The sequence below is a fragment of the Balaenoptera ricei genome, chromosome 3 (assembly GCF_028023285.1).
Source record: "Balaenoptera ricei isolate mBalRic1 chromosome 3, mBalRic1.hap2, whole genome shotgun sequence".
Lineage (NCBI taxonomy): Eukaryota > Metazoa > Chordata > Mammalia > Artiodactyla > Balaenopteridae > Balaenoptera > Balaenoptera ricei.
The window spans coordinates 45,627,358-45,637,958 of NC_082641.1; positions in this window are offsets into that span (position 1 = coordinate 45,627,358).

Genomic DNA, 10,601 nt, shown 5'->3' on the forward strand with positions numbered 1-10,601 from the left:
GAAATACCTACACATCACAGAAGCTTCTTAATAGTGATGAGCCATTAATACCCAATAAATAAGTCATTAATAGTGAATCTAAATAGCAACTCCCCTCCTGATGGCGTTGTAAGCTTTTTTGTCAATGCTTTGGAATATTAAAATGTTCTCCTACATGCTCAGTACGCCTTATAATTAAGACCTAAGGCTAATGAACTTAACTCTTAGGCTTTTGGACAAATATACATTATGCTGCATTAGTTATCTATTGCTGTGTAACAAATTACTCAAGTTAGCAGCTCAAAACAATAAGCACTTATTAACTCACAGTTTCTGTCAGGAATTAGGAAGCAGCCTACTTAGGTAATTCTGGCTCAGAACCTCTTGTGAGTCTGCAGTCCAGATGTCAGTCAGAACTTCAGTTGTTTGAAGGTTTGCCTTGGGCTGCAGAATCAATTTCCAAGATGGCTCACTGCGATGGTTGTTGGCTGGAGGCCTCCATTTCTAGGCACATAGATATCTGCACAGGGCATAGGGCATAGGCATAGGGCACTGGGTTGCTGAGTGTTCTCAGGGCGTGACAGTTACCTTCTTCCAAGGTAAGAGGCTCAGAGGAGAGAGCAAGGAGAAAAATCACAACGCCTCTTATGACCTTGTCTTGGAAGCCATTTACTGTCACTGCCACCATAGTTTAGAGTCATTAAGTACAGTCTACACTCAAGGGAAGGTGAATTAGATCCCACATTTTTAAGGGAGACATATCAAAGAATTTGTGGGAGTATTTTAAAACCACCACACATGTAAATTGATTTTTCACAAAAAATGTTAGGTGTACATGGTGGCCAGCAACAGACATATTAAAAGAAACGGAGAATTGAATGAATGAAGTGCATGGTATGTGAACTGTAACTCAATAAGGCTGTTAATTTTTGTTTGTTTTAATAAAGAGAAATGGGGAAGGCACGTCATTCGGAGGAGAAAGAACTAAGATCTTTGGAGCTTGTTATATACCCAGTATTTTACTCAGGATAGGTCATTTAAGCCTTATAACAAGCTGAAGAAACAGTGATATGCTGGGGCTGGTACTCCCTGGCTTGTGAGTGGCAATTGTAAGCATCTCTATCCAGTTCCATGTTCAATGACACCATGCTGGAAGCTCGAAATCAACCATGGTGGGACTATTTACACCATGGAAATTGCTAAATTCTACAAATCCTCCTTCTCCTAGAGAGCTGGTTGTCTAAATACTTATGAGCACATCGCTGAGTATGACTGGCCCTAATTTACAGGTAAGGAAAATTAAAGAGAGGTTTTTAAACTTGTTTTTATTTTTATTTTTTTTGTTTTTGCTTTCCCCAAGGGCCATAAGTGTAGTAAGAGAAAAACCCAGAGTTTAAAACCAGTGTTGAATGAATATAAATTAGCTTTATTTCTAGTATGTATGATACCTCTATAAAAAGATTAATTGCTATACATTGCCCAGACCATTTTCCTTGCCTCCATCATAGTATCAGTGTATTTGTAATGATAAGGAAGTCTATGACTAATTAGCTGACCAGTTATGGTAAGGAAATAATTCTACTTAATTTTGAGAGTTGCAGAGAAAAACTAGTGAAAGTCAAAAATGAAAAGAGGTGACTGCTGCAGTTTAAGTAGGAAAAAAATGGGGAGAGAAATGGAGGGGAACCCTACTTTCTATTTAATAGGAAATTTGTAGAAAATGGATATATGAGGTATCTCTGCATTATCCAACCACAAATGTGAGAATATTTTGTCAGTACAGAAAACATTAGACCTTATTTCTCTAATTTGGCAATTATCCCTCAAATCAGTATTCATTACCTCTAGCCTCAGCTAAACACCCTTGAAAAAGTATTCTTTATTTACTCAAGTTTGCCCTATTTTACATATTTAAAACATCCATATTCCATACACACATGCAGTTATGCAGAATTTTCTCTGTTCAGACAAACACTAATGCACACAATCACCAAAACGGAAGCTTGGAACGTATGGAGAATGGAGAAGGATGAAATTAATTCAGTGGAGCAAATGTTTTTTAGCAATAACGTTAATAGCTCAAAAGTGATCACATTTATAGATATTAAGTAAAACACTGTGCCAGAGACTATGGACATGTGGATTAAGACACACATGAAATCTCACCACCTTGCTGGAGATGAGAACATGACAGCTAGGTTGCCATGGAGACAGAGCAGAGACACCAGCTACTAACTCTGAATACCAATTAACAGCTAGCACTTCTTTATGTTACTAAAATTGGTTGTCAGGGCAACTCACAGGATTGGTTCAGGTTATCAAATTAATTACAAACTGAATCCAGAAAGTCAGATTCTTTAGTTAAGATACATAAAATTCTAAAGAAATTATTTATGGAGATTTATGCTACTCTCAGCATAGTATCTGTTGTCTCTTATTCTTTGTAATTCCCTCTTCCTCGTTTTCTTTAAAATATTCCTAAGGCAGAGATTGGGATATATGTGTTAATATTCTCATTTAGCTGTCCAGCAAAAAAAAAAAAAAAAAAAAAAAAAAGTAAACCTTAAAACCATCATCTAATAAGTTATTTCAGTATAAACAAAACAGACAACCTAGGTTATATCTATACAAAATGTTTGATGCCTGGGTAGCTATATTTTATAAAGCAACTACTATCTACTTATGTAACAGATGCTTCATATATGGTATTTAATCTGCAAAAGAATTCTGGACATAACAATAACCACATTTTGCTGAGAGCCAAGTGCTAAAGTGAATTGTTTGCCACAGGTGGGATTCACCCTGAAGCCTCATTGTCTTCCAGAGTCTGTGGTGTAAGAAACAGCCCAGCCCAGTGGATAAGAGCCAGCTTGTCTTATGCAAACCCAGCATCTGCCATTGGTAACTAGGTAACCTTGAACAAGATGTCTACCTTCTCTAGTTCAGAGTTCTCATTTACCAAGAGTTTTTACTGAGATCTGACCACTTCTCACCACCTCCACAACAGCCACTCTGCTTCAAACCACGAGCCTCTTTGCCCTGGATGATTACAACAGCTTCCCAACTTATCGCAGCACCCGGTGCGATCCTAATAAAACATAAGTCTGTTTGTGGTATTTCTCCCGTGACTCCAAGCTCTTAAGACTGTAGTTATATTAAAGATATTCCCTGTAAGGGACTTGACACAGTCCCAAATGTGGAATAAGCATTCATTCATTGGACAGATATTTATTATGTACCTACTATACGCCCGGTGCTGGGCAGACGGGAGTGAACAATACCGAGAAATAAATACCCCTGTGGAGGTTCCCTGAAAATACAAAATATGATAGATCGTGGTAAGTATTCAGAGAAAAACGTAAAGCACAGAAGGTAGATAGGAAAAGGGAGTCTAAAGGGTCCTATAGGATGGCTGGAGAAGGCCTCATGTAAGGTGACATTTGGGGAAAGACCTGATGAGTGAGAGAGTGAGCCATGTAAATGTGTAGGTAGAGGGCACCCCAGGTGGCAAGCTCAGCAAGGGCCGAGTCCCACCTCAGGGGGGCAGGTGCTTGGCTTTTGTGAGGAAGGAGCACCTGTGGAGAGGCAGGTCAGAGGCACTGTGGAGGGAGGTGCCCATCACTTAGGGCCTTGGCTCTTACTTTCAGTGAGATGAGGCGTCACCGGAAATGACCATAAGCTGATTGTTAGGATCATTCTGGCTGCTGGCGACAAGTTGAGAATCCTTCGTCATAATCCAGGGCAGATGGGCTGGTGGCTTGGTGGCCGCAGCGAAGGTGTTGAAGTGATAGATGCTCAGTAAATGGCGGCTATTATGACATTCTCTGACATTGTCTCTGTACTTGAAGCTGGATTAATCGGTTACACAAGCTAGCAGTTTGTTCCCTGTTTATGACCAGTCAATTCATGCTAAGCAATCATGCCTACTTGTATGGTAGTCTAACTTATAATATTCTGACTTCCAATAAATGATTTCCTGGTTATGTTCTTCTTTTAACGCTTTGCTACTATTTACCCACAATGCTGTGAAATATTAAGAAATACGAAAATTTTATGGTAGTTGCCACAGGCAGGAGGTAAAGGTGGGGGAAATCCAGTGAAGGCAGTCAAAAGGTACAAATTTCCAATTATAAGATAAGTTCTGGGGAGGTAATGTACGTGGTGATGATGTAGCATGGTGACTATATTTAACAATACCGTACTGTATATTTAAAAGCTGCTAAGAGTAGATCTTAAAATTTCTCATCACAAGGAAAAATTATAGCCATATGAGGTGATGGATGTTGACTAAATTTACTGGGGTAATCATTTTGCAATATATACATACCAAATCATTATGTAGTACACCTTAACTAATACAATGTTATGTCAATTACATTTCTATAAAACTGGGGGGAAAATGAGCAGGTAAATTTTTAAAATAAAACAAATAGAACTTTTAGAATTAAAAAATAGAATTGTTAAAAACACTCAGTGAAGTGTTTATAAAACATATAAAAATAAATAAAATTATTTTAATGAAAAAGAATCTATAAATATCTGATAGAAAGCCATAAAGCAAAATCATTTTCCTAATAAATGATTATCTTTTCTACAATGCCTTGTGCCTAAAAGCCACGAAATACTCAAGTAATATCTGAAATTTTTATTGAAGCAAGTCCATTAAATAACACAAAATGTATCACTTTGGCTAATTCTTGTATAAGACGGAATGCATTTATGCCATTGACCTTTCAATAAAGCTCAGTGTGTGCACGTGATTGTGATGTTATTCTTGAAGACTTCTTTGTTTCTCAAAGCTTTGCTTCCAGTAAACTACATTTCCTCATGAGAGGGACTAAGAAGACTGTTCTCTGTTCCTTGATGAGAAGAATTAAAGATTTGTCAAATGTGACAGCCTTGAGCCTTCAACTGAGAGCTCCTGCTATTTCCTGAACCTTAACTCTTCCTGGAGCCTCAGAACGAATCATAGTCCATTTACACGTGGTTTAAAAGCATACAAAATGTAACATGCACCAAACTCACAGTTCAAACTTTATACGTTGAGGTTTTGTCTACATAGGCAATAATGAGCAAGTAAGGAGTAAGAACTTTTGTCCTAATAATAATATTGTTACTAATAATAGCAGTTAACGGCACTATGCCACTTACTTTGTGCTAGGCACTCTTCTCAGCACTTTAAGTCTTTTAACTCATGTATAATGATCACAGTAATCGTGCGAGCTAGGTACCATTAGCATCATCCCCATTTTACAGCTGAGTAAACTGAGGCACAGAGCGATTTAGTAACTTACTCAAGGCAATTCAATTAATAAGTGGAAGAACTGAGACTCAACCCAGCCCGTCCAACTTCGGAGTCTATGCTCTGAGCCCCTGCACTCCACTCAGCATGCAGAACAGGTTAACACTGGCAATGTTATCCCACGTTGTTTTCCTTGGACTTTCTCCTTTCCATTCATAACCTTTCCCTCACCTTCCCCACCTGCAGTTCAAGTTGGAAATGACTTTGGCTTTCCAAAAAGCTAAGCTTTTCTGGATACCTATAAAGTTTTGCAAAGAATAATATTTTCTTGAAAATATAAAAAGGATTGTGAAACGGGGTGCGAAATCTCTTGATCCAAAGAAATGAGGCTAGTTTCCTCCTCAAATTAAAAGGTGGTTCTTCTCCTCAGGGTCATGGAAAAAGTAGGAAGTTTGAGGTGAGGGGGGGGCTGCTTGGGATCCCCCTTAACACTACTGGAAACAGAAGACCCCTAATATAAAACGGCTGTCCGTGGTGTCCAGGTTGGTGCTAGAGTAGGAATGAAGGTGAGGAAATCCATGAAAAGAACTTTTGGTCTAAAACTCCTGCCAGTCCAGTGGGATTATGGCTAAAAATAGAAATTGAAATGTGAAATGTTCTTATAAATAAAAGCTTGTGGCCCAAGATCCATGCATATGAATCTGCAGTGTAGATTAGATGTCTATCCTAAACTCAGAAGAGGACAATACTATTAAAATGAGTGGTAATTAAGAATCCTAACATAATCCTTTCCCACAGCCTATATAACATTTCATTGCCCTTTTTAGAACATTTTATTCTACCACCATAATAATATAAAATTGAGAAATCAGATCAACTTAGTCTGGTATTGTATGACTAGCACATACCTCGTTTTGTGTACAAAGAGACTTGAACCTGAAGTGCTTTGTAAGTTAATTTTGTAATTGAAGTAAACTACAAATAGAAATAACCAAATAATGTGAAAGCGTTCTCCTTTGCTGTTAAACAATAGTTTTATCTCCAAATCATAAAAATTGGCTGGATGAGTGTTGTTTTGGGGCATACACTCTGTTCTGAAGTTGGCAGAGAAGCATATAAAATGCATAGACAGTGCAAACATGGCAAACAAAAATCTGTTACGTACTTCAAAATAATCAGTGGACATGTTACAGGTCTCAGTCACCTAAGTTTTTAGAAGTTAAACAGAAAAGTCCTTAATAGGAGAGAAATGAGTAGGAAAATAATTCTTTTATCAGAAGATTCCAGAAATACACCAATGATCAGACAGTTCTGAAAATAAACATGCAGTACTACTGAGGCCAGCAAGATTCCTCGTCAGCAGTCATCAGCTCTGACGTGTTCCTTGTGAGATTAAAATTGTCTGAAAGCAAGCTTCCCAACTATCCTATTCTCCTTACATATCAGCACGATCTGGCATGCCGAAAGGGGTAGAGAGTCCTAGTTCAGAAAACATTTAATAAATCAATTCTATCGTGCTCTCTATTGATTACCCTCTCAAATGTGAATATCACAGTAAATATGACGCAGCCTGTGATTGATTCAAATGGAATTCAGGATCTTACTGTGGATTCACCATAATAAACACCTACCATAATCATATCAAAGTAGCAATAAGAAGTGTTTAACAGAGTGCTGGAAAAGAGAGAATTTACAGGGCATGGCTTTACTCTAGTACCTGAATACGTTAGACTTCTTGACTGGAAGGACAAAATACAAAGTGCACAGACTCTGGTCCCAGACACTCTGGGTTCCTATCTCAGCTGTGCCGCTTACTAGTTAGTGAGCCCAGGCGTTCCCCGACACTCAGTGCCTCCGAGGCCGCATCAGAGCAAATGGGGGTACTACTGGTACCCACCCCACAGGGCTGCCTGAGAATTAAATGAATTACTATATGGCAAGTGTTTAGAATAGGGAGGAGCACATAACAACAAATGGTATGCAAGCATTAACTATGATTATTGGCAATGAGAAACTGACAATGTGGCCTAGACTCTCCTTTATTAAAAACCGTATTATAAATAATCCTCCTTTATATATTTGAAAAAAATGTATATATAGCTAATTGAGTTCTTAGTATGTAACAGACTCTGTTATAAGCAGTGCAGATATTTTAAGTCATTTAATATACAAGGGAGATTTCTAATGAAATATTATTTGAACTCCGGTAGAAATAAAAGATATTTCTCCAAATTTTTTATTTAAAAAATTCCTTATTTTAGCACTTATAGAGATAATCACCTCCTGAGAGATGTGTAAAAGTTCCATTAATCATGGTTGGGATAAAAAACAACCTTTATGAAGCTCGGAGATGATATGTAGCATACAATTTGAAATTCCTACTGTTCAAGACCAAAGCTAGCATAGTCTCCTTAACTACTAGAAAGGCTATTTTAAATGCAGGCCAGACAGAATCCAAGCTAATTTAGGGTCAAATTAAGCCACATATACTCCAAATCCAAAAGGCGTGCCTATTACCCCTCTCTCTTTTACATACAAGAATATCTCAATCTGTTCTTGTATCAGCATAATTAGCAACTTATGTCACTGTGGCTCTTAGATAAATACTAATTAAAGAACATTTTTGTGCCAGTAAACACTTGCCTCTCAAACCAGCACTTTGAAATGTGTTATCACCTGGTTCTATAAAAAGCAAGCTTGGCGGGGGGGGGGGCGGCTCCCAAGACACGCTGGTGTAAATACTTGCCCCTGCCCCAGTGGGTGCTTTTTTGCATACAAACCCCTTTGTAAATATAGCTCACAATTGTTGATATGAGGCACAGGGAAATGAGTTTCTGCGAAGAAAACAGAACTGTTTGCTTATCCCCACAGATCCGGCAATTCTGTGCACTCAGTGACAGCTGGCCATTCCAGAATGGACAAAAACATTTCCCCCGGGGCATGTTCTCTTCACTGGCCTATGTTGAACAGAGGCCAAGTTCATTTATAGCTATTTCAAGGACAGACTTAAGATTATTTCAAGTGTTCTAACAATATTTACTTTTCTAAGGAGGCTCTGCAAGATATCCCATCTTGGTTGGCTCAAATAATTACACCTACGACATCTCTACAGGCTGGCAAACGTTCATAATTATAAAACACACACTCTTGCTATCCAGAAGCCTTAACAAAACAACTCAAAAACAATGTACGTTTTCTTCATTTCCTTCGATATAAACTTCCTCAGAGCACTCTCGGGTTTCTTGATAGCAGAAGGAGGTTAAGTAAACGTTGAAAACAAACCACGAGACTTGCCAGGCTGGATTTTTGAATGCCCTCCAAATTCCAGCACGGCCACTTCTTTCTGATGTGCCCTTTTTAATCCTAGGATATTAAAACAGTTCGTAAACATTAACTCACAGATCCTCTTAAAAATCTTTCTGGGTGGTAGATGTGTGAGCTCACAAGCAGGACAGTGTGTTGACAGGCCATCCCTTTGCAGATCATGGCTAATTCCTGACCATCTCCCAGTCAGATGGGGCAGGTGCATTTCCACTTTTCACAGGGGACTGTCTCTGCCGTGAAGTTACAGCTCAAGTGTCCAGGACAGTGCCTGCTGCATCGTCGATGCTCAGTGTACCTTTGTTGAATGAATGAAACTCTGCACATTATTAAAGCGATTCTTTTCTCCTGTTACTTTGGTGTCATTTAAAGTCTAAATCAAGAACAGAAGGGTCCAAATTAACCAGGAAAAATCTATTTTTTAAACTCTTAAGGTGAAGTACTTACATTTGTGGAATAAGAATTTGAATCCTATTTCTTTAAAATCAGTTGAACAATTTCCTCCACTGTCAGCTTTAATGAGATATAATTGACAAATAAAATTGTAAGATATTTCAAGTGTACAGTATGATTTTATATACATATACATTGTGAAAGGATTCCCCCATCTAGTTAATTAACACATCCATCACCTCACATATTTACCTTTTGTATGTGTGTGTGTGTGTGTGTGTGTGAGAGAGAGAGAGAGAGCATTTAAGTTCTGCTCTTTTAGCAAATTTCAATTATATAATACAGTATTATCAATGATACTCTCCATAGTATATATTAGATCCTCAGACCTTATTCATTTGATAACTGAAAGTTTGTGCCCTTTACAAACCTCTCCCTATTTTCACCACCCCCAGCCCCTGGCAACCACTTTTCCACTCTATTTATGTAAGTTGACTTTTTTTTTTTTAATTCCACATATAAGTGATACCATGCAGTATTTTATCATTCTCTGTCTGGCTTATTACACTCAGCATAATGTCCTCCAGTTTCATCCGAGTTGTTGCAAATGACAGGATTTCCTTTTTTAAGGCTGAATAATATGCCATTATATATATACACCACCTCTGCTTTATCCACTCATCCATTGACACTTAGGCTGTTTCTATGTCTTGACTATTCTGAATAATGCTGCTATGGACCTGGGAATACAGATATCTCAGGTGAACAATTTCTAACCAGTGTCTTCTTTATCCCCTGAATGTTCCCTTATTACAATTTCCTCAACACTTTCTCAGAAATAATAAACACTGGATGTAAAGCTAAGAGTTCAAAATGTGTCCCATAAAACTAGTGTGAAGCATTTTTGAATCCTTCAACCTTGTAAATTACCATGAGACAAATTAATTAAAAGAACCAAACTGGTCATCACAATCTTAAAATTCTTCCTTGCATTAGTGTGGCATTTCTTCTGAGCCCCCTAGGTTTCAGTGCTAGCAACAATTTCTGGCTATACTGTTTTCAGCTTTACGGTAAAAGGGATAAGAAAGAATGTGTGGGATTTTGTGGAGAAGGTGTATTTCATACCTCCATTTTTTAAAATCATTTCTTCATATTAAGGACTTAATGTTCTCTACAAAGGGCCAAATAGGAAATACTTCAGACCGTTGTGGGTCATACAGTCTTTCTCACAGCTCTGCCACTGTAGCAACAAAGCAGCCACACAGACAATATTGAACAAATAGGCATGGCTGTGTTCTAATAAAACTTTATTTACAAAGGTAGGCCACAGGTTAGATCTGGACCTCTCGGCAGTAGTTTGCCAACACTTTTTTACATCATGCTTCTTGAACTTGGTGATACTAAAAGAATATAATTCATCAGGAAAACTGAGTTAAAAAATCTTTACTGGATGTTCTGCATTTTATTAGACTAATGAGAGAATGTTCAGCCATACAATGCGAGTCTAGAGATTGTATCCTAATGCTCTATAAGTAATGTGAATCATAGCTTCTCCTTTCTCGAAATATATTTTTAAAATTCTATAACCTACACGGATTTCTTTTAAAAAGGTAGAAGGTAGGCGCATAGTAAAGACACTTCCAATCCCCCCCAAATCCTCATTCAA